At 38.7% G+C, this 24233-nt stretch overlaps 1 protein-coding gene across 3 annotated transcripts in view; it reads left to right on the forward strand.

Annotated features, from left to right (window-relative positions):
- Window positions 1–4837: 4837 nt before the first annotated feature.
- gal3st3 (galactose-3-O-sulfotransferase 3) overlaps window positions 4838–24233 on the forward strand; it is a 40656-nt gene continuing 21260 nt past the window's right edge. The window contains exons 1-2 of one of the 3 annotated variants that reach the window (XM_079865664.1): window positions 4838–4905; window positions 5913–6040. The gene's annotated coding sequence lies outside the window, so the exon portion shown is untranslated. Of the gene's footprint in view, window positions 4906–5909; window positions 6041–12412; window positions 12675–24233 lie in introns of those variants that run through there. The other 2 variants (XM_079865665.1, XM_079865666.1) reach the window with 2 other exon arrangements.

Below are 24233 nucleotides of genomic sequence, written 5' to 3' on the forward strand. Positions count from 1 at the left end.
TGATTCAAGATCCGCTTCGCGTCGGGGTCCCGATCAGCCTGTATTCGCTACAACAACCGCCTCGCTCTACATTATATCTTACATAATTCCACTCCCTTACATCCCCACTCATCTTTTTAATCATCCCCCAAACTTCTCCTATCTGAGTAGTACTTCCAATTAAACTACAAAACTCCCTCCAATATATCCGCTTTGTTTGCCTAATTGTTCTTCTTACAACTGCCTGTGCATGTTTATACTGTATCATGTGCTGGGAATTATGAGTTCTTTTCACTAACTTGAAGGCTTTATTTCTGTGTTTTACCGCTGCTTTACAATTATCATTCTACCATGGTACAGATTTCCTCCTTTTTATACCTTTACTTTTAGGTATAGCTTCTATTGCTGCTACTAATATTCCTTGTTTTATAACTCTATATCACTATAATTATCAACTTGACTTCAATATTTATCACTTTCTGTTTGAAACTTTTCCCAATCAGCTTTTTCATACACCCAATTTCCTCCTCTTCCATCTATTTGTTCCACTACAGGGATATTGACTTTACATATAACCGGATAATGATCACTCCCTATTGTCCCATCTTTATGTACTCTCCAATCACAAATTGATGCCAATTTCTTTGATACTAAAGTAAGATCAAGTACTGATTCCTTTCCTGTCCTAATATCAATCCGTGTCTTATTTCCGTCATTTAGACACACTAATTCTCTTTCTTCCAATAACTCTTCTAATACTAACCCATTAATATCCGTTTTCCACATCCCCACAATGTACTGTGCATTATAATCCCCACACCATACAATATTGTTCTCACCCTGTCCCCCAATTTCTATAAGTTTGTTCATTTCAAGCTTTTTACATGGATTATAGTAATTTACAATTGATAATTTTGTTTTTCCTCCCCAAATCTCTATTTTCACATATTCTTGCTCACTTTCCAATCTTATAACTCTATAAGGAATTCCCTGTTTAACAAATGTAACACACCCTCCACCTCCACCCTCTTTCCTGTCTTGTCTAATTGCTATATATCCATTTAAAACTAAATCCAAATTAGGTTTTAACCAAGTTTCTTGCACACATACTATTTCTGGTTTTTCCTCTCTACTGTCTATAAATTGTTTAAAATCTTGTCCATTTGCAATTAGACTTCTAGCGTTCCATTGGAGGATTAACGTAATTAATATTATCAACCCACCCATGTTGGATCTTGACTTGACTGCACATTAAGCTCATCTCTTACTTCTTCCCAGTTTAATCCTACTAATTCCAAATGATGTACTGCCGCTTTAACTATTAACTATTTGAATTCTTTCAGTTTTAGATTTGATCTCAGATGTTGCATTTATTACCCCTGCTATAAAGGTAACCAACTTCTTTTTTCTTCCCAAATCTGCCTCCATTCTTTCTGTTCACCTCCATTTTTTCTTTTGTCACACTCAGCATCCTTATCCTGCTTTTCCCCCTCACTTCTCTTGATAGCATCAGCATAAGAAATGTTTTCCTTTACCCTAATTTGTTGTACTTCCACCTCCCGTTTTATTACTTCACATCCCCAAAAGGCAACACTATGATTGCCTCCACAATTGCAATGCTTTGGTTGAACACCTTCTCCACATTTCCCATAATCATGATCTCCTCCACATCTAGCACATCTTCTTTGCTTTTTACATCCTTTTGCCACATGACCAAATTCCTGGCAGTTATAACATCTCATAGGTTTATTTATGAATTATCTTATGTTATATTTAATATAACCAAAGTATACCTCTTTAGGGAGGTCTTTACAATCAAATTCAATCAGAACAGATTCCGTTTCTTTTTTGTCTATTCCTCTTGTCATTCTTTTAGCCGATTTAATTGATCCATTTCTCACCCTCAAATTCTCTACGATCTCCTTCATACCCATGCATAAGAGGAACTCCTGCCATTATTCCTTTACAACTCTCATCTTTTCCCCCTCCAGCTCTTACCACTTTTGTTACTTTTATTTTCCCCACACTGCTCATTCTCTTTGCCTTCTCTATCTGTGTTTCAGAGCTACATCCAATGAGCAAGTTTCCATCTCCCAGTACTCTTGCATATTTTACTTCTCCTATTTGTGCTTTAATGATTTTAGTAAGTTTTAACGGGTCAATTTCCTTCTACCTCAAAACGTACTACTACATTGAACAATTCTGACCTCAAATCTTTTACCTCATCTTTTTACCCCTCACTTTCCATTCCATCCAAACTTTCTGAGTCATTTTTCTTTCTTTTATGTCTAGACAATTTCTTGTTTCTAATTCCCCCTATCACTTCCTCCCATTCACTTTCCCCTTCTTGATCTCTTTCCATGTTGTTGTTTTCATATCCTGATTCTCTTTCCTCCATCCTGAAAAGTTTGATATTATTTAGTCGATGGGAAATAGAGGAGGAGCACCACTACCGGACCTACACAGGCCGTCGGTCGGTACTCCCACACTCCTCTCCACTAACGACCTAACGTTATCGTTATCAAGTCAAAAAAAAAAAAAAGTCCTCAGTCCAGTGTCCAATGATTAATCCAATAAATCAGTTCAAAATAATCCTCTGATACAGTCAGATCTCTATTCCAATCGGGGGTCTTCCACACCGGACCACAGCCAGCCCCAAGTTAGTTGGAGAACCTGGGCTGCGTTCCAGTCCATTTTTAGACACGCACAAACTTCCCTAAGCACTTCCCCTCGGGGGAATCCCTGCCGCCATTTTGAAGTGTGTTCCACTTCGTGAAGTGGACGAGGGAAGTTTATATGGACAGACCCTCGTTCCCTCGATTTTGACCGAGGGAGTGAGTCTTCAAATGTACACTTCAGGCACCTATATGTCCCACAATGCAGTACGATTGTGACGTCACCACATATCTCGTCTAATCACCACCACAACAAACAACTCTATTATATATTAATTCGAATTTTTTTTTATTTAAAACAACTCAAACACACCTATAAACATTTGGATGCTGCATTAAACAAATTCTTAAACAATTTAAGAATTGTTTAAGAAAAACAAATAGTAATAAATCAACTCCACAGCTGATTCCAAGTGATCAAGGGCTTAGGACGATCCAATTCAGCCCACCGCAGTTTCTGCCAGTAGTGGGCAAAGCAATGACATACATCCGAGTGAACGAGACGGAGGGAAGTTAGCGAGTGAAGGGCATGACAATTTTGGACTGGAATGCAGCACTGGCTTTTACAGACAGAGGTGATGATGCTAATGACAAACAGCTGCAAACAATCATGGCTGGTAGACCGGGCAGTGAGTTATGGGTAATGAAGTCCAAAACATGACAATAGTGGCAATGACGGGTACTCCAGGGCTGCGTTCCAGTCCAAAATTGTCATCCCCTTCACTCGCTAACTTCCCTCCGTCTTGTTCACTCAGATGTATGTCATTGCTTACGATGCACGAGTGTCCACTACTGGCGGAAACTGCAATGGGCTGAACTGGATCGTCCTAAGCCCTTGATCACTTGGAATCAGCTGTGGAGTTTATTTATTATTTACATTTTTTTTCCCCTTTAAGAATTTGTTTAATGCAGCATCCAAATGTATATATGGTGTTTGGGTTGTTTTAAATTAAAAATATATAATTCATATATCATAGAGTTATTTGTTGTGGTGGTGATTAGACGAGGTATGTGGTGACGTCACAGTCGTACTGCATTGTGGGACATATAGGTGCCTGAAGTGTACATATGAAGTAGACTCGCTCCCTCTGTCAGAATCGAGGGAATGAGGGTCTGTCCATATAAACTTCCCTCGTCCACTTCACGAAGTGGAACCAAGGGTGTAATGTTTCAGAAAAAACTGAAGCTTCCCCAGGCGCCGCCATTGATTAGCAGACCATCACCTGCTGTTAGCATTCCATTGACTCCCATTCATTTTGGCGTCACTTTGACAGCAAATAACTTTACATCTGAGACGTTTAAAGACTCCATTTGTCCATTATTTATTTCTAACGAAACACGAAAATGTATAAAAGGCTCCATTACCTTGTAGCTTACGTTATGGCCCCGTAGAAGCAGTTTTTGTAAAAATAGGCTAACGATTGCGTCATAACCACGCGACTCTCTGTCGTACAGTAGAGAGATTACCGTATGGACAGGAGGAGAAGCTCGCGGGCAATCGGGGGGACGTGGAGGCAAAATGACAAAATAATTAATCAGAATACTTAGCAAAAGTTTCTCCTGCTCCAGCTCATGGACAACTCCTACTCACACTCTCCGTCTCTGCAAGTTTCGGAAGGGAATGATTCAGATTTCTCTCGGCACGGCAACTAGAAGACAGACGGGTTGCTCACGTCACATCTACGTCATCAAGCTCAGTTTGAGTCTGCGCAGTCGCTCAGTCATCAGGAAGTGAGTGCTTCTAATTGACTTCACTTTTCTCTGTTGAATCCAATGGGGTCGCTGTGTCCATTTCTTTTACTGTCTATGAGTGGAACGCACTTCAAAATGGCGGCAGGGAATCCCCTGAGGGGAAGTGCTTTGGGAAGTTCGCAAGTGCGTGTCTAAAAGTGGACTGGAACGCAGCACAGCTGCTGATCGTGACACCTTTTTCGACTTATTTGAATAGATTGTAAAAAGTATTTTTACACAAAATTGGATCAAAAAAGGGTACATTTTTATATCCATGATGATAAATGGATGGCACTTGTTGAATTAAACATGCAATATAGCAGTGGTGCCCAATCCTGCTCCTGCCGATCGACTGTCCTGCACATTTCATCTCCAACCCTAATCAAACACACCTGAAGCAACCAATTAAGGTCTTTAGGATCACTTGAAAATGAAAGGCAGGTGTGTTTGATTGGGGTTGGAGATTAACTGTGCAGGACAGGCAATCGGCAGGAGCAGGATTGGGCACCACTGCTATATAGTAAGTACATGGGACATCAATGTTTGAAATATTAATAATTGCATTCTGTTTATTTAAAAAGCACTGGCAGTAATTCATACTTCCCCAGTTGACTAATCACAGTAAATTAAGACAATTGTTTTATATTAAAAGTTTTCTGAAATGTTATGTTTAAAATTGCAAATGATGCATTAAATATGCACTAATTTGTATAAATCTACAAAATCAGAACATTGTATAAAGCCAGATTCAAAATTCTTGTTTCATTTATTTCTTGCATTGGGGATTTTCGATTTATCTTTTTATCTCTCTATAAATCAGAAAAGACTGTAAGCAGCCAGAAGATAAACGCATTTGCTTTTAGGAATAAAATATAAATCAGGCGAATGATGAACAAACCGCTTGGTGAAAACCTTCAGAATAAAGATAGGAATAAAACTGTTTGGTTGTAAAAGAGCTGCTGAAGTGGAGATTTGTGGCTCACTGTCGTCAAAGATATTGACTGTAATTGACACAATAGAGTAGTGTGGTTAAGGTGTAATAAAATAAACACTTAAAGGGGTCATAAACAGAAAAATAAAAATGTCATTGATCTTTTGACATATAAGAGGTATAAATAAATATATATATATATATACATATAAATATAAGCTAATATAAAAAAGTTTCAGAACTCAAAACTTCCTCATGGACTAAATTATTGGAGAAGTTTTCATCGAAAAACCCAGTTATGACATTTTGATTCTAAATTACAAGGTCAAAAAAATGTAAGAAATGAAACATATAGAACGAATGGTTCACAATAAAATCTTAACATGCATTTGCAAAATAGTGAATTTTTTAAAAACACATACTGCAACATCAACTCTGGATTAAGCCTTTCTCTCTCTCACTCTTGTTTTAATCATGTTGTCATTAAACAGTCAAAATCAAGTAGCCTATTTTAGACAGCCGTGCAGTATTGAATTATGCACTTTTTCCCACGACCAGTGAGGTTTACCATGTTATTTTATAAATCCTGTGAGAAGCAGTGGCAGATGTGGATGGGTGGAGTCTGGAACGGGACAGAGACTGCGATTCATTCAAGAGACACACACCTGTGTGAGCGCGGCATCCCAGCGCTTCATGGGGCTTCACACACATTCTGAGAGCAAAGGTAGGTCTGAAATATCTCCTGTTCATCTTTAACTAGTTTTCAGTCTCACTGTCCACCTTCGTTCTCACCCACCACTCATACACAAGGCCTATTCTTCTGACACACACACACACACACACACACACACACACACACACACACACACACACACACACACACACACACACACACACACACACACTGTGTCTCACCCAACCCTCATTGTTGTTAACAGTGCTCTGTGTGTGCTGGGATACTTGATCCCACAAGGACAAAGTCACTGCACAGAAATAAAGGGAGAGAAAATTAGAAGTAGGGGGAGGATAAGAAAACATAAAAAAACATGAGGAGCCATACTTGGAAAAGAAAACCCTTCAATATAGATAAATTATAGATTCAATATAGATTTTTTTTTTTTTTTTTTTTTTTAAATCTGTGGCAGTAAGTTTTGCACAAGCACCACTTCTAGCAGAAAATTGCAAAATTATTTGGGATTTTCCATAATGTAATTTTTGAAAATTAGTAAATCACCTGCAGTGGAGGCAGCTGAAAATAAGGGCCATTCATTTCCTATCACAATGATGGGAAATGTGTGAATTACGTTTGAACACGTAAGATAATTAAGTCATAGTATCAGAAATCCCAAACAAAGGCAGTCCTTTATCATTCCTTATTGCTCTGTCAACACAGATTATATCTTCGGTGGCATTATAAACCTGTCTCTCTTCACAAAGCAGTTGTATAATTTGACACATGTCTTCTAAAGGAATGATTTGACTTTTGAATGTTGACTATGTGCCATAAATACCTGCACAATTACAGTCATTTAAATATGTTGCTTAACTTGCTCTATTATTGGCACCTTCAAGGTTGGAACATTTTACAAGAGTAAGACTGATACAAACACGTCCATCAGTCAATAATAGATCATGGAACTTTATTCATATTTATTTAGGATTATAGATTCAACAGAAGAGGTGACGAGGCGCTTGTCCTTAGGATGCTCCTAAATGAACAACAACCAGAATCTTAACCAACTAAATTAAAAGTAACTATAATATTTTCTTCAGGGCACGTAAACACACATGTATTCATTAGGAATAACCAGAGTAAACCGGAATTTGAAAACAATCAGGAATTTTTGATCAAAGTGGTTTGTCATAATAATAATAATTGAAATAATAAATGGGTAAATAAAATTACTAGTATCTAGTATTAATCCACTAATTAACTTACTCAAAATGAATGACTTCAGCAGGTGGAATTTTAGGAAATTAACAGATTTAATTTAGGCTTGTATTCACATATAAACATTGATCTGTGAACATAAACAGAAGCTTAACCGAAACTGCTTGACGTGCGAAAAAAAACTGAACCTCACTGGTTCTTGCTGAAGCTCAAACGTGATGCGTAACACGTGAATGAACCTCATTGGTTCTTGCAGAAGCTCAAACGTGATGCGTAAAACGAGAATGAACCTCATTGGTTCTTGCTGAAGCTCAAACGTGATGCGTAACACGAGAATGAACCTCATTGGTTCTTGCAGAAGCTCAAACGTGATGCGTAACACGAGAATGAACCTCATTGGTTCTTGCTGAAGCTCAAACGTGATGCGTAACACGAGAATGAACCTCATTGGTTCTTGCTGAAACTCAAACGTGATGCATAACTCTAGAATGAACCTCATTGGTTCTTGCAGAAGCTCAAATGTGATGCGTAACACGAGAATGAACCTCATTGGTTCTTGCTGAAGCTTAAACGTGATGCGTAACTCTAGAATGAACCTCATTGGTTCTTGCAGAAGCTCAAACGTGATGCGTAAAACGAGAATGAACCTCATTGGTTCTTGCTGGAGCTCAAACGTGATGCGTAACACGAGAATGAACCTCATTGGTTCTTGCTGAAGCTTAAACGTGATGCGTAACACGAGAATGAACCTCATTGGTTCTTGCAGAAGCTCAAACGTGATGCGTAAAACGAGAATGAACCTCATTGGTTCTTGCTGGAGCTCAAACGTGATGCGTAACACGAGAATGAACCTCATTGGTTCTTGCAGAAGCTCAAACGTGATGCGTAACACGAGAATGAACCTCATTGGTTCTTGCTGAAGCTCAAACGTGATGCGTAACACGAGAATGAACCTCATTGGTTCTTGCAGAAGCTCAAACGTGATGCGTAACACGAGAATGAACCTCATTGGTTCTTGCTGAAGCTCAAACGTGATGCGTAACACGAGAATGAACCTCATTGGTTCTTGCTGAAACTCAAACGTGATGCGTAACTCTAGAATGAACCTCATTGGTTCTTGCAGAAGCTCAAATGTGATGCGTAACACGAGAATGAACCTCATTGGTTCTTGCTGAAGCTTAAACGTGATGCGTAACTCTAGAATGAACCTTATTGGTTCTTGCTGAAGCTCAAACGTGATGCGTAACACGAGAATGAACCTCATTGGTTCTTGCTGAAGCTCAAACGTGATGCGTAACATGAGAATGAACCTCATTGGTTCTTGCTGAAGCTTAAACGTGATGCGTAACTCTAGAATGAACCTTATTGGTTCTTGCAGAAGCTCAAATGTGATGCGTAACACAAGAGTGAACCTTATTGGTTCTTGCTGAAACTCAAACGTGATGCGTAACACGAGAATGAACCTCATTGGTTCTTGCTGAAGCTCAAACGTGATGCGTAACATGAGAATGAACCTCATTGGTTCTTGCTGAAGCTCAAACGTGATGCGTAACATGAGAATGAACCTCATTGGTTCTTGCTGAAGCTTAAACATGATGCGTAACACGAGAATGAACCTCATTGGTTCTTGCTGAAGCTAAAGCGTGATGCGTAACTCTAGAATGAACCTCATTGGTTCTTGCAGAAGCTCAAACGTGCTGCGTAACACGAGAATGAACCTCATTGGTTCTTGCTGAAGCTTAAACGTGATGCGTAACTCTAGAATGAACCTCATTGGTTCTTGCTGAAGCTCAAACGTGATGCGTAACACGAGAATGAACCTCATTGGTTCTTGCTGAAGCTTAAACGTAATGCGTAACTCTAGAATGAACCTCATTGGTTCTTGCTGAAGCTCAAACGTGATGCGTAACACGAGAATGAACCTCATTGGTTCTTGCTGAAGCTTAAACGTGATGCGCAACTCTAGAATAAACCTTATTGGTTCTTGCAGAAGCTCAAATGTGATGCGTAACACGAGTGAACCTCATTGGTTCTTGCTGAAGCTCAAACGTGATGCGTAACATGAGAATGAACCTCATTGGTTCTTGCTGAAGCTCAAATGTGATGCGTAACTCTAGAATGAACCTTATTGGTTCTTGCTGAAGATCAAGCGTGATGCGTAACACGAGAATGAACCTCATTGGTTCTTGCTGAAGCTCAAACGTGCTGCGAAACACGAGAATGAACCTCACTGGTTCTTGCTGAAGCTTAAACGTGATGCGTAACTCTAGAATGAACCTTATTGGTTCTTGCAGAAGCTCAAATGTGATGCGTAACACAAGAGTGAACCTTATTGGTTCTTGCTGAAGCTCAAACGTGATACGTAACTCTAGAATGAACCTTATTGGTTCTTGCAGAAGCTCAAATGTGATGCGTAACACGAGTGAACCTCATTGGTTCTTGCTGAAGCTCAAACGTGATGCGTAACATGAGAATGAACCTCATTGGTTCTTGCTGAAGCTTAAACGTGATGCGTAACACGAGAATGAACCTCATTGGTTCTTGCTGAAACTCAAACGTGATGCGTAACTCTAGAATGAACCTCATTGGTTCTTGCAGAAGCTCAAATGTGATGCGTAACACGAGAATGAACCTCATTGGTTCTTGCTGAAGCTTAAACGTGATGCGTAACTCTAGAATGAACCTTATTGGTTCTTGCAGAAGCTCAAATGTGATGCGTAACACAAGAGTGAACCTTATTGGTTCTTGCTGAAACTCAAACGTGATGCGTAACACGAGAATGAACCTCATTGGTTCTTGCTGAAGCTCAAACGTGATGCGTAACATGAGAATGAACCTCATTGGTTCTTGCTGAAGCTCAAACGTGATGCGTAACATGAGAATGAACCTCATTGGTTCTTGCTGAAGCTTAAACATGATGCGTAACACGAGAATGAACCTCATTGGTTCTTGCTGAAGCTAAAGCGTGATGCGTAACTCTAGAATGAACCTCATTGGTTCTTGCAGAAGCTCAAACGTGCTGCGTAACACGAGAATGAACCTCATTGGTTCTTGCTGAAGCTTAAACGTGATGCGTAACTCTAGAATGAACCTCATTGGTTCTTGCTGAAGCTCAAACGTGATGCGTAACACGAGAATGAACCTCATTGGTTCTTGCTGAAGCTTAAACGTGATGCGCAACTCTAGAATGAACCTTATTGGTTCTTGCAGAAGCTCAAATGTGATGCGTAACACGAGTGAACCTCATTGGTTCTTGCTGAAGCTCAAACGTGATGCGTAACATGAGAATGAACCTCATTGGTTCTTGCTGAAGCTCAAATGTGATGCGTAACTCTAGAATGAACCTTATTGGTTCTTGCTGAAGATCAAGCGTGATGCGTAACACGAGAATGAACCTCATTGGTTCTTGCTGAAGCTCAAACGTGATGCGTAACACGAGAATGAACCTCATTGGTTCTTGCTGAAGCTTAAACGTGATGCGCAACTCTAGAATGAACCTTATTGGTTCTTGCAGAAGCTCAAATGTGATGCGTAACACGAGTGAACCTCATTGGTTCTTGCTGAAGCTCAAACGTGATGCGTAACATGAGAATGAACCTCATTGGTTCTTGCTGAAGCTCAAATGTGATGCGTAACTCTAGAATGAACCTTATTGGTTCTTGCTGAAGATCAAGCGTGATGCGTAACACGAGAATGAACCTCATTGGTTCTTGCTGAAGCTCAAACGTGATGCGTAACACGAGAATGAACCTCATTGGTTCTTGCTGAAGCTCAAACGTGCTGCGTAACTCTAGAATGAACCTCATTGGTTCTTGCTGAAGCTCAAACGTGATGCGTAACACGAGAATGAACCTCATTGGTTCTTGCTGAAGCTCAAACGTGCTGCGTAACTCTAGAATGAACCTCATTGGTTCTTGCTGAAGCTTAAACGTGATGCGCAACTCTAGAATGAACCTTATTGGTTCTTGCAGAAGCTCAAATGTGATGCGTAACACGAGAATGAACCTCATTGGTTCTTGCTGAAGATCAAGCGTGATGCGTAACACGAGAATGAACCTCATTGGTTCTTGCTGAAGCTTAAACGTGATGCGCAACTCTAGAATGAACCTTATTGGTTCTTGCAGAAGCTCAAATGTGATGCGTAACACGAGTGAACCTCATTGGTTCTTGCTGAAGCTCAAACGTGATGCGTAACATGAGAATGAACCTCATTGGTTCTTGCAGAAGCTCAAATGTGATGCGTAACACAAGAGTGAACCTTATTGGTTCTTGCAGAAGCTCAAACCTGTTGCGTAAAAATATGAGGAACAACGATGTTTTAAATGTTTTCATGACAGCTGCTGTCATAGAAATATGAGAGATATAAATAATATAAATCATTTTGAGTCAGATTCATCAGATTGAGTACTGGATAATTCAATTTTCAATTCGTTCCTCACGCTCTGTGAGATTCAGATGACTTGGAATATTGCAAACAGTCAAACATTTCCATTCGTAACATTTATTTAGGTTTTGATTTATGTTAATAGTCTCTCAAAAATATGGCATTGAAGTTAAATGTTATGATTACGATATGTAAATCTCATATACATAAAAATAAATGGAATAACAGTAAACCCTCTTTGGCTTGTTATTATGGATCTAGCATCCATAAAATACTTTCCCAAAGATAATCAATCCCTTGGTGAATTGTATGTAGGCTACTGTATGAATCTCTTTCCTTCTAAGTTTTTGTACATGCTTCAATTTGATTTATTTCCTCCTTGCAACCCCCGTTAAGTGTTTGAAGATTAGCCTATGCTTTTGTTTACTGGACTAAATGTGCTGTTGTTTATTTTATACACACATGAACCTATTTAAGCGCACAGATCTACGAATGTACATGTTATTTGTGCATATTTTCATATGCATATTATTGTTTCCTATTGGAGTGTATAAATTGATATTGTTCAATAAAAACAAAAACATTTCCGTTCGTGTTCACAAACAAAATAAAATAAAATGTGGAGAAGTCTACGCAACGATCATGCAAGGGAAAACGTCTAAATAATGAACTTGTCATTGAGGCATAAAAGGGTTTTCATCGAAATAATGCTAAATATATCTTCGTGTTCGGTACAAATTCCATTTATTTTCTCAGTTCATCAGCCAGAAAGTTAATTGTATAGCCTCTCTGCCCCTGAATTCGTGCACCTTCCACGCGCGTGCGTCGTGAATCGCTGGCGCGAGAGAGGCGGCGCGCGGTGCAGTCGCGTGATGACAAACAGCGGCAACCGACGCGACGCGCCGCTATAAACTCTGATGACCTACCGAACACCTCAGCGTCTCTCGCGGATCGCGTTCGTTATTCTGCGCTGAAATAACAGCGGACGAGCGAATTTAAAGCGGTTTCGGAGCCATTGTTTGACTGTGCGGATCAAGAACGGCATCTGTCCATCACCAGTCGCCGGAGCGGGAGATGACAAAGGTGGGTGAGAATGAGAGTACAACCTTGCTTCCGTATGGCTTGATCTCAATCAGTGGCTTGGATTGACAGCACACCTGTCTCGTATCGCATACTGGTTTGTGATGGTTTTACATGGTTCTGATCTCATCGTGATAAATGTGGTGCGTTTGCAGCAGAAATCAAATCGGCGTTTTCTCATTCACCTTTCTGATTCCTAATGGTGACCAGTTGATTTATTCATATTGATTTCAGGACTGCATGCTATAAATCAGGTTTTAAGTGACAGATTCACCTGTGAGGATCTATTTGGGCAGCCGGGTTCATTCATGATCATCTGACATCAGATGTTCCAGTTTTAACTGAAATAATGTTAGCTTTGAAATATTTTAAAGAGATCAAAAAGGCTTATGCAGTGTGTTGTGAAAGCTTGTGTCTCTTATGTTCAGAAAGTTTTTAAATGATTTAAAGTACGTGTTATGATTTTAATAGACAGCTCATCTGGGATATGCTAAATGCATGCATTTAATTTAGTTGAAGTTCTGCTGTCCAATTATAGATACTGGATGCTTTTAACTGGCAACTGCTTCGTTTTTTCCCATTTCACATCTAAACAAACCTGTCAAGTGTGGAACTGACCTGTCACTGTGTGATTTGCAATGCAAATTGCATTAATAATCAGTCACACCAACCTTTAGCACATCAGGCTTGTGTGGTATGAGATGATCTAGTCTGTTTGTCCTGCTGTTCCTAGTTTCCCCCTTCAGAAAATGATTCATCGTTTTTAGCAAGGCAGATAATGAGGCTTAGCATCATCTGGTGAAACAAATGTAGGAAATATAATGGTGCATTGATAAAATTATATAATCTGTACCCTGAAATTAAGAGGAAACCGTTTGGAAGAGCTTGAATTTGAGATGATCTTAGCATAATAAAGAGGGGGGGGGGGGGGGATGTAATTTCAGAGTTTAAAAATGTATTCATTTTTACAATTGCAATTAAGATGTTCTCAAAATCAAGATATAATTTCAGAGCTCATCTAATCTAACCAGGAAAGAAAAGACTGATATTTAACGTATTTGAATCCAGTGCTCGATACACATTAATGGAGAGTGATGACAGCCGTATAAACTGGTTCTCAAGCCGGATTGTAATCCCAGTTAGCAGATGTAGGATACCAGCTCAGATCCTTGTGCATTTCAGATGATGAACACCAGTATGAACCCGAAACTTTATTTTCATCAGAAGTGGATCATTTTTACAGCACAAAATGGAATTAATGACCTTAAACCTTTTTCATTTTTACAAAAGGCATGTTATATTGACCAGTTTGGGCCACCGTATAAACAACTCTAGCCAAATAACATGAACAAATGTTGGCTGTTGTTTAAAATCACAATAAAAAATCAAAATTGACTATTCTTTTTTTCATGTAATGTTGCGATGTTTATCTGTGCACATCATTCAGTTGATGTGCCACATTCTGGTTATGTCTACATTAATCCAGATACATTCATGAACAAAATTTTCGCTTCAACACTCTCCGTCCACTCTAGCGTTTTCCAGATGTTTCTCATCCACACTGAAACGTCGGAAGACTCTTAAATCATTGTACTGTGCATGCGTAAAATGTAACATAAGCTCACTGGATGATACCGAGAAAGACCAGACATAAAGTTCACCCGTTATTCTTCTGGCTCCATCACATTATTAGCAAAATATACCACCACTTACTCGCCATCTTCTGGCGAGACGTGGGAATTAATTTTCTGCGCTTCTCTCACACTGCATTATGGGATGTACAGCGTACATTGGTTGTACACTCGTTATTGCAGTGCATTGTGGGATTGAATGAGTGTACTCGATAACGCCCACTATGGCGGACATCACTACAAATGGCTGTCCCGTCAAATAGTGCCCTAATTAACGGTATAGGGTTATAACTGTATAACGGTATATTGACATGAGTTTGGCATGGGCAATAAGTTTGTCCAATAACATGATCGCAGTAATTGGCGAATGACAACAATCCAATAATTTTCCATTGGACAAAATCAAGTCCTGCCCTACATTTTATTTTCTTGATCATAAATGCCTCGTATACCTCACAATCCAGATTAATTTTAACGTAAGAGCAAGTGCGAACATTTGTTAATTTCTTTGCAAGCCTTCCGGTGTCATTCAAATCCAGTTATTTTATCGGTCTGTAATTCCCGATTAGATACTATCACGATACTTGGGTGGCGATGCGATATGTATTGCGATTTTTATTTATTTTATTTTTTTAAGAATTGCGATTTCTACAAGTATTGCGATTTCTATACATTTATATTTATTTATTTTTTTAACACTAGACCATCGGGAAAAGTTAAATTGCATATAGACTGTACATGATGTATAAGATGAGTCATATTTAGGGTAGACTGAGTACAGTTGAGACACTTTTTGCGTTTTGATTTTTCACACAAAAATAGATACTGAAAAGAAGTGAATTTCCACATGACATGCCACATGACATTTAATTAGCTTATAGACTAAGATATTATCAATCAATAATACCCACAAGTAGTTTTAAAATTTATAAAGCAGGAACAAGATATTACACAATATTTATTAATAATACACAAATATCACAAATAACACAATATCACAAATATCACATTTTATTTTCATTTGCGTACTATGCTGGCTAATTACGGCATTTAACCCGTTATCATAACACTGAACAACTAAACAATGTGTTTCCTAATAGAACTCTATCGGGGGTACAGTTGGTACACGTGTGTCTCAACTATCCCCCGCTGGCCACCTCGCACATTTCTCTAGATTTTGCAGTTACCTTGCATGACACAATACCATGAAATATGCCAGTTTTTAGGGCACAGAATAACGTTTGAGGTGATACCAGTTACGTTTAACAGTCATATAGGGATAATAAGCTGTTCATTGTGTGCATTGAGTGCATGGTGAAGTGAATGTCCTACTTTAGAAAAAAAACTTTTCCCGATATTTTTGAATCGGAGATGCGTCCACTGTTCAAATTTCCCACAAACAAAGAGGACACTAATACGCATGTGCACAGCAAAAATCACAACTTGTGCTTTGCTGGGAACGCAAGTTATTTAAGGTGTCTCAACTGTACCTATGTCTCAACTGTACACAGTCTACCCTAAAACAATTCATCATCTTTCTGGCTTATTTCAGAAGCATCATACAGAACTACATTCTCTTGAATAAATGATTCAATAACAAATAATTTTTTTAACAGTCACTTGTCAGTCACTTGAAACAATGTAGGCTAATCGATAAATGCGTATAATTTTAAGCGCCAAGTTTCTATTTCAAGCTCATTTACTCTATTTTGATCGCTATCGTAGACACCAGTGTTTATATTTGAACTTTAAACTTTTATCCCAGTACTTCGATGATAATCTGAACTATTGTATCACAGAAATAAAGATACTGTGAGGTTGAAAAGACTGTTTGTGAAGCTGTTTCATGACGACTCTCTCTGGGTCAGCGGCAGCGCCAACACAGATCTGAATGTTGCGATATGATTTTGTCAAAGTTTAATAGACAGAAGAAGATCGCGTGGGTGTTTGAATCGAGATCAGTCTTTTAAAGATTAATCGTGTTGCTCTATTGTCTTATCACTCTCAGCGTCTTCACGCGTCCACTTGAAAGGGATATTACGTCACTGAACACTCAAAGATAACGACACATTTCATCCTCGAAAGTGGCTAACTTCTGTCAACCTCATCTATACTGTAAGCAAGGACAAAAATAAAGCAATTTAATTTGAATTAATATTCTGTTTAAAAAAAATCTTTTAAAAAAAGATTCTGTTATTTAAAAAAAAAGATTTTAAAATCGTTTTTTTTTTTAAATCGCGATACCTAGGTAAAACGATTTTTTTTTCTCTCCCAGCCCTAGTATTTATCATATTATTTTAATTTATCATGATCATAAACACATTTTTCTTTTACCATTTGCTGCACTTATTCTTCTATTTGCTTACCTTTAGCCGTTAATGAATCGGAAGTCTCGCACATTCACAGAAAATAGTGCGTTGCAAAATGAGAAGAAAACACAGAAAAGACCATTGCAAATTTCATTTCATGGTGACTTGCTGTCAAAAATGTTTCTAGGGATGAACCGATATGAAAATTTTGGCTGATACCGATAACCGATAATTTTTTATATTTGTGAGCCGATAACCGGCCGATAAATCTAAATCCAAATTTTTCTATAATTTTTGAGAGCCTGATTGCAAAAACAAGTCTCACCATGTCTCAAGCAAACAATTATAACAATGCTCTCATAATAATTTCATGTAGCCTAAATGACAGACTTGCTTTGTTGCACAATTTCAAGCAATTTAAAACCATAATTGCGATCAGTGCACATCTGAAGCGTCTCAGCTGAAGGAAACAATCCATTATTTATCGGCTTTAATACATCAGGCCAAGTTTCTTATCGGGCCGATAACGATAACATTAAAAACGAACATTTATCGGCCGATACCGATATGGTGGCCGATAAATCGTGCATCCCTACTTTTTTTCAATAATAATTTAAGTTTAATGTAAATTTAATGAACAAATGGCAACCATGAAGTTCAATGCTGTCAAACTTTTAGCAATAATAATAAAACCGACCCATTATAGAACTAGTACATTAACAGTGAAGTTAGCATTTTTGTTGATGTTACTAGTTTATTCATTTAAATTGGCTTAGTTGCTTTTGACTGGTTGACTTGGTTAGGCCAAGTATAAGGTGCTTGAATATCCCCTGACTGCAGTAATATATCTTGAAACAGCTTTGTTGTGAGAGCAGTCGCTGCGTTTGTTCGCCACTCTCCCTGAAAGTCAACAGAACGTGTGTTCGTGATACATGATTTGCTTACATTATTAATAGACCTTTCAATTGGTGCTAAACTACTCTGATGGGGCAAAGTACAACGACTCTAAAACATAATTTACAGGATAGATTGTGATCTTTATGACTTAATAAAATATCAGGCCAATCATTAGCCTTGTGATTTTCATGCATTGTGATTGTGCAATGATCAGAATGACGTCAAGGCGGCGTTGCTCCTCTTGCATGTCTTCTGGGCGCTTGAGAAGGTAAAGTGAGATGCGGAGACGGGTCTACGTGGCGTCTGGTTGCTCGTCCGATCTTCTGTTTCTACTGTGCTGGCATTTAAAGTGGGAATCTGATTAGATCGCCTGTGTGATTAAATATTTACTGGTGGGGTTTTCGCTGCTCTAGAGAAAAGAGAAAGCGGGAAAGTGTGTGTTTTTGCTTGCATATATGTGCCTGGCTGTTTGTCTGACTAATTTACTGCACTGATTAAACCCGCCATCTTCTCTCCGTTTCCCTGGTCTCAACCTTTTCCGTGACCCTTGCGTTAATTTCCCTCCTCTGAGGCGCTTGCTGCATTTCTTGGTTCTTTTCATCTGTTTCTCATCCTCTTTTTCTTCCACTTGGCTATTAATGTCCATTTTGCTTTATCAAGGAGCTGCATGTATTAATATGAATCTTATCCTGTGGCCTTGTGTTATCTCAGTGCAAAAAAAGGTTAATTGAGTGTTTGGTGTTAAAACTGAAGGGTGGAAAAACTAATGAATTCAAAACCGGACAATAACATGAGTGTTTGATAAGATATAAGAGGTTTGTGGTTTTACTTTATAATACACAAACATTCAAAAGTTTGAGGTCAGCAAGATTTTTTTTCAATTTTATTTAGCAAGGATGCATTAAATTGATCAAAAGTGACAGTAAAGACATTTTTTTTATAATGATACAAACGATTTCTATTTCAAATAAGTACTGCTCTTTTCATCTTTCTATTCATCAAAGAATCCTGAAACATTTTATTCATCACAGTTTCCACAAAAATATGACGCAGCACAACTGCTTTCAACACTAATAATAAACGTTTCTTGAGCATCAAATCAGCATTATTATTATTATTATTATTATTATTATTATGATTTCTGAAGGATCATGTGACTCTGAAGACTAGAGTAATGATGCTGAAAATTCAGCTTTGATCACAGGAATAAATTAGTTTACTATATATTCACATAGAAAAGTTATTTTAAATGTCATATATTTCACTGGTTTTACTGTATTTTTGAGCAAATAGCCTAATTGCATCCTTAATGAGCAGAAGAGGCACTTTCAAATACTTTAAAGTCCCCCTGTGGTGAAAATCAAGCTTTTAATGTTGTTTATATGTCTATATGGTGTTTTTAATATGCTTTAAGTCAAATCATGTGCAAATTCATAAGTCGACACCATTGCTGAGTATTTTCTCCTTAAAACTGCAGTGAACCAAAGACAGTCTCAAAAACACACTTTGAAATCGCTGGTGTTTCTGACGTCACAAACTACCTTGTAACCAATCAGATCAACGTGTGATCGTCAACCAGTGGATCTCTGAGCTGAGTGAGTGAGTGGAGGCGGGGCTCATTTGCATATTCATAGAAACACACATACTAAACGAGGCAAGGGTGTCGAGTTACATTCAAGCCATTTTAAGGCATGAGGAATTTCTTCCTCATGATTGACTTCAGGGGGACTTAATTTTTTTTGGTTTAAATCTTAAAAATATTTGTTTTATTGTTAGTCACTGTTTGCAATGTTAATGCACTGTCAACCAGTCCATTATCAAGTGATTTGTAACGTCTGACAGCAGCAGCAGGAACACAAATAGTGCTTTTCACGAGTAAATACACTCACAATTGATTCCAATTGAGCTTGACATTAGCAAAGCTAACGATCACCCTGTTGTGCACGTCACACATGCCTTAGCAAACGCCATTAATGAACTAGTTTACAGAATATATTGAGGACTTTCCCATGAACCTTTTCAACACTTTCTGGCTCTTTGGTGAAACTTAGACCAACTTGTTTTGATATGCAGATTAAGAAAACTCAATGGCTCCTCACAGACGGCCCTTTGAAGGTTTAATATTTCCCTCTTATGTCGTTGAAAAACTTCTGTTGTCGTATCAAACGGTTCCACTTTGACCTCAGTGTAACAACAGAGTGAAATTAGCCACTGTGGTAGTCTCTGTGATATTGCATTTCAAAGCAGCGTTTTTCATCCTGTCATCTCTTTGTGAATGGAAGTAAATCTGTACAGTCACGGTTTGTTTTCTCAGAGACCTCAAATGTGCTCCAATGAAAACATTGCATGGCTAGCTGTTAGCACATGGATTTCAGCCATTGTGTTTTTTTCCAGCTGTCACGTATTGGATTTATTACATGACCTTACTACAATACAGATTGTTTCAAAGCAGCTTTACAGGGAGGAATAAACAAGATAATAATAAATGATGCAAACATTTTTCATTTCTGCTGTAAAGCGGCTCCAAAAAGACAATAGGATCATTTTTCGGCTTGACTCAGTTGAGTGATGATTCAGTTCAGTTCAATAACTGTAAAGTTCATCAATTCAGCTATAAGCAGCTTTGAGTCAGTAGAATGAGTACTAATAATATTAATATATATATTATGAGAGAGAGAGAGAGAGAGAGAGAGAGAGAGAGGAGAGAGAGAGAGAGAGAGAGAGAGAGAGAGAGAGAGAGAGAGAGAGAGAGAGAGAGAGAGAGAGAGAGAGAGAGAGAGAGAGAGAGAGAGAGAGAGAGAGAGAGAGAGAGAGAGAGAGAGAGAGAGAGAGAAATATGCTTACTTTTGGTGGTCTGATTACATAATGAGCCAAAGATGTTGACTTTTTCAGATCTATTTTTAGAGTATTTTTTAACACTGAAAGTTGAGGACTTCAAATGTAGGGATTTCACTGAAAATGTCAGTATAATGCAGTTTTTTGGGGGGCTAATATTGTAGGTCCTCCAGGTATTTAGATGCATTTGAAACGGTGCAGTACTGTGCAAAAAACCGTGTGCAGTATCATGTCTTTGCGAATGTATACCATCAAACACTTTTTTTTTTTTTTTTTTTTTTTTTTTTTTGCTGTTTAATTTTTCTTTTATTCCCAGACTTGCTGTGGCTGTCCGGGTCGCTGAAGGATTAATTAAAAGCTCTTCAGAAAGGGGCTTGACTGTCGGTCTATTACAGATGCTCCTTTCCAGCAGCAGATCCAATAACCACATAAACATGCACACACAGACACAAAGCCTCGCGGTTTAACCCCCCGTCTCTCGGTGCTCAGACAGCAGGAGTGTAAGTGGATCCCGGTAACGGTGCAGTGTCAAACCCCGGTGATGCCTCTCTTTCATCAGTGATGCTGCCGGCAGTTTTTCTTTTTCTTCCTGAATCATGCCGCATTTTTCTATTCATCTCTGCATTTATCTAGCACTCTACAAATGCTTCACACACACTATGCAAACTTAAGTTGAATTCCAAAATGCGAGTATTAGCTGGTGTTTTCGAAATTGTTTTGTCGAAAGGCCCTTGAAATTTGCATCCGAAGTTTTCGCACGTTAAAAAATAAATACGACCTCACGTTATGTCAGTCACGCTTACGCCGCCTTCACACTGGCAGTTGAAATCAGCTCCGTAATACGCAATACGCCCCCAGCGGACGTCGTACTAGCTACACCGTTGAAAAGCGGACGCGAGTAGAACAAAAATGGCGGAGAGATTAGAACGGTTGATTTTGTCAGTTTCATCTCTCTGATGAGGGTTATAGAGACATTAATCACTGACCAGCCGATGATTTGCCATCATGGAATTTTCTGGCTGCATGTGAATGAGCGGGGGCCACAATATTTAATTATACATTTTAATTGTATTAACTGCCCTAATAACGTTAGAAAATCATGAAAATAAAAAAATGACATGACAACTTTATCGTTATAAAATCATTATTTATTTTATTAAAAGTTAAGAATTCAGGTTTGTTTATCAGTACCATAGCAACACTAACTTCCGCTGGAATTGTCGGATAGGAACCGTCCGTAGCCTTTCGCATCCGGATGACCTACTGACACGATTTTTTTCGCACCGCACTCGTTCGGACCCGGTTCGGATCAAGCGTGCCGCATAAGCCCTGAAAAGTGAAGCCAAAACGTCTCGATCGCCCCCCGGTGGCTGGTCCTAGTATAGGTTATAAGCCCCGCCTCCCCGTGTTATTCAACGGGACGCGAGACCAACTAAACAATTCAATTACACTTTAAATATCTTTTTCCAAAGGTGGTTTCTTTCATTTGCTGTCGTTTTTATCACGCTGATGTAAGTTCAAGTGTCTGTTTCAAAAATAAGTTGGTTTTTAGTTAGTTACGTGATGCGGTGGTGTAACGTCATGATTGACAGCTGTGATTGACAGATTCTCCGAGCGAAGTAGTCACTGAAGCACCAACGGACATTTTTTTCGGGATCTTCGGAGGACTGAGGTGATTGTATTTACTTTATTTTAATAAGCCTCTTGTCGTACTGCAATCAATTTTTAAAAAAGTGTGCAGAATGCACTTTCCCTGCGAGAGTGAGGGCGGAGTGTTGATTTCGCGGCTTTACTTCCTGCTCACGACTGCGCAGGTCTGGTCCCGAAATCGCTACTGCGCAGACTCAAGTTCCAATATGACAGCGCCATATCGGGACTCTGGCGGCTTCAGTTCTCATCAATGGAAGAGAGCGAAGGGGCGTCGTCCATCTTTTTTTACAGTCTATGGTTCGGATCCATTCGCATGCGATCTGCGAATCTCCATAGGAAATGAATGACTTCCGGTCGTTTCGAAGCCGAATCGGAGCTGATTTCAACTGCCAGTGTGAAGGCGGCAAGGGCGTAGATTTGGTTTGAACATTGGGGGGGTTGAAAAATTATTCTGCATATTTTTCATGTGATCATGGTATAAATATTGGGGGGGTTGTAATGCATAGATTTAAATATTGGGGGGGTTATCTCCCCCCTAACCCCCCCACAAACTACGCCCCTGGAAGGCGGCGTCACACACTGCCTCCGAAACTTTCGTCCGGCATAAAAAAAATCGGATCGGGTTCGATTTTCTGCGTTTTTCGCATCCGTGTTATTAGCAAGCATTTTGAATGGTGTTTTTGACAATTCAGAGCCACCGAATCATGAATACGAAAAAACGCATACAACCTTTGCAAAAATATAATACGCACTGAGGTTTAATTTTACGACACATTCACATGTTTGCTGTTCTGATGTCGCTTAACGGTCACATGCCATGCATGTAAATAGAAACAATATTTATTTTTAATAATTTAATAATAATTCATTTATTAATAAAATATATATATTTAAATTTTTAGCTGGATTTTAAAAGGGGGAAAATATTTTTATGGCCTGAGCACCGATAAATGATAATTATTGACTATAGTTACAATACTAATATTTGTTTTAGGTTCTCTACTTTCAAACGTTCAAACCCTCACTCTGCTGTGAACTTCTGTCCACAAAATAAATTAGTGTAAAAAAAAACTGAACCTAGCACATGTTGCGTTCCCAAATGCTCAAGTTTTGCTTCATTTACTGTGAATCCAGCAACTCTGAGATGCTGAAAACACCAGATCATAAGCTGATCACGTGAACACGGTGCCATGCTTCTCTCTGAAACACGCAGCACATCACACTATATAGTTATTTAATTAAATCACAGTCTTTTGATTTGATAATCGCTTTAAGCTATATCGGAGTTTATTTTAATTTTACAATACATTATATAATTACTAGGCTAGCTCTTCATCGACTCACAAACTGTGGTTTTCGTAAGTTAGTATCAACTTATTTTAGTCCCAAAATGTACTTTAATAAATATGAGTGCACTTATAGCGCTATAAGTTATAACCTGCAACCGGATTAACATTTGAAGTAAACTCTATCGCCCCCTCGAGCACTGAGTTTTCAATCGCCACAGTATCAATGTATAGTATACATGAGCTTATAATGTGTTTCTGGACATAATGTTCCCATCCTTTATTCTTTGACACACACACACACACCCCTCTTGATCGCTTTCATTTATCTCCCTTCAGCACTACACCAGAGTTTGTGCCATCTGCCCGAGCCCATAAACACTTGCAGGCGCTAGTAAGGCCCAAACATCTCCACGCTGATTGTTACATCTCGCACAATAATTCAATCTCGCGCTTGGCTCGTCTGTTGCAGAGCTGTCTGGCTCTCGGGATGGTTTGGACCATGGGGGATTAGTTAGACGAGCGCCTGGGGATTTAAACCCATGACCCTTTGGGATGCTCTTGCCACCTCGGTCCTTATTTGCTGCACTTGTCAAATCCTTTAGCAAAAACTTAATTGATTTGGAAAGGCTTATCTATTTGAAATGTTTCTAGTGTGCAGTTTGAAGGACTAGTTAATCATGCATTTCTAACATTAAACCTTCTTCATGAATAATTACATCTTGTTCTATTTTCATTTTCATTGATGCAGGAAAACAAACTGTTCCCTTATTAACCAGAGGAACATTTTTCACTGTTTATGCTGCATATGCATTTTATGAGTGACCTGAGACACTTATAAGCAGCTTTGTTGTCATAGTTATATTCGGATTCAGATTTGCACTAATTAGTAGGTAGATGCATGAATTAGTAGGTCAGAATGAGTTGATATTATGTATATATCAAATAGGGATG

This window comes from Squalius cephalus, assembly GCF_949319135.1.
Source record: "Squalius cephalus genome assembly, chromosome: 3".
Classification (NCBI taxonomy): domain Eukaryota; kingdom Metazoa; phylum Chordata; class Actinopteri; order Cypriniformes; family Leuciscidae; genus Squalius; species Squalius cephalus.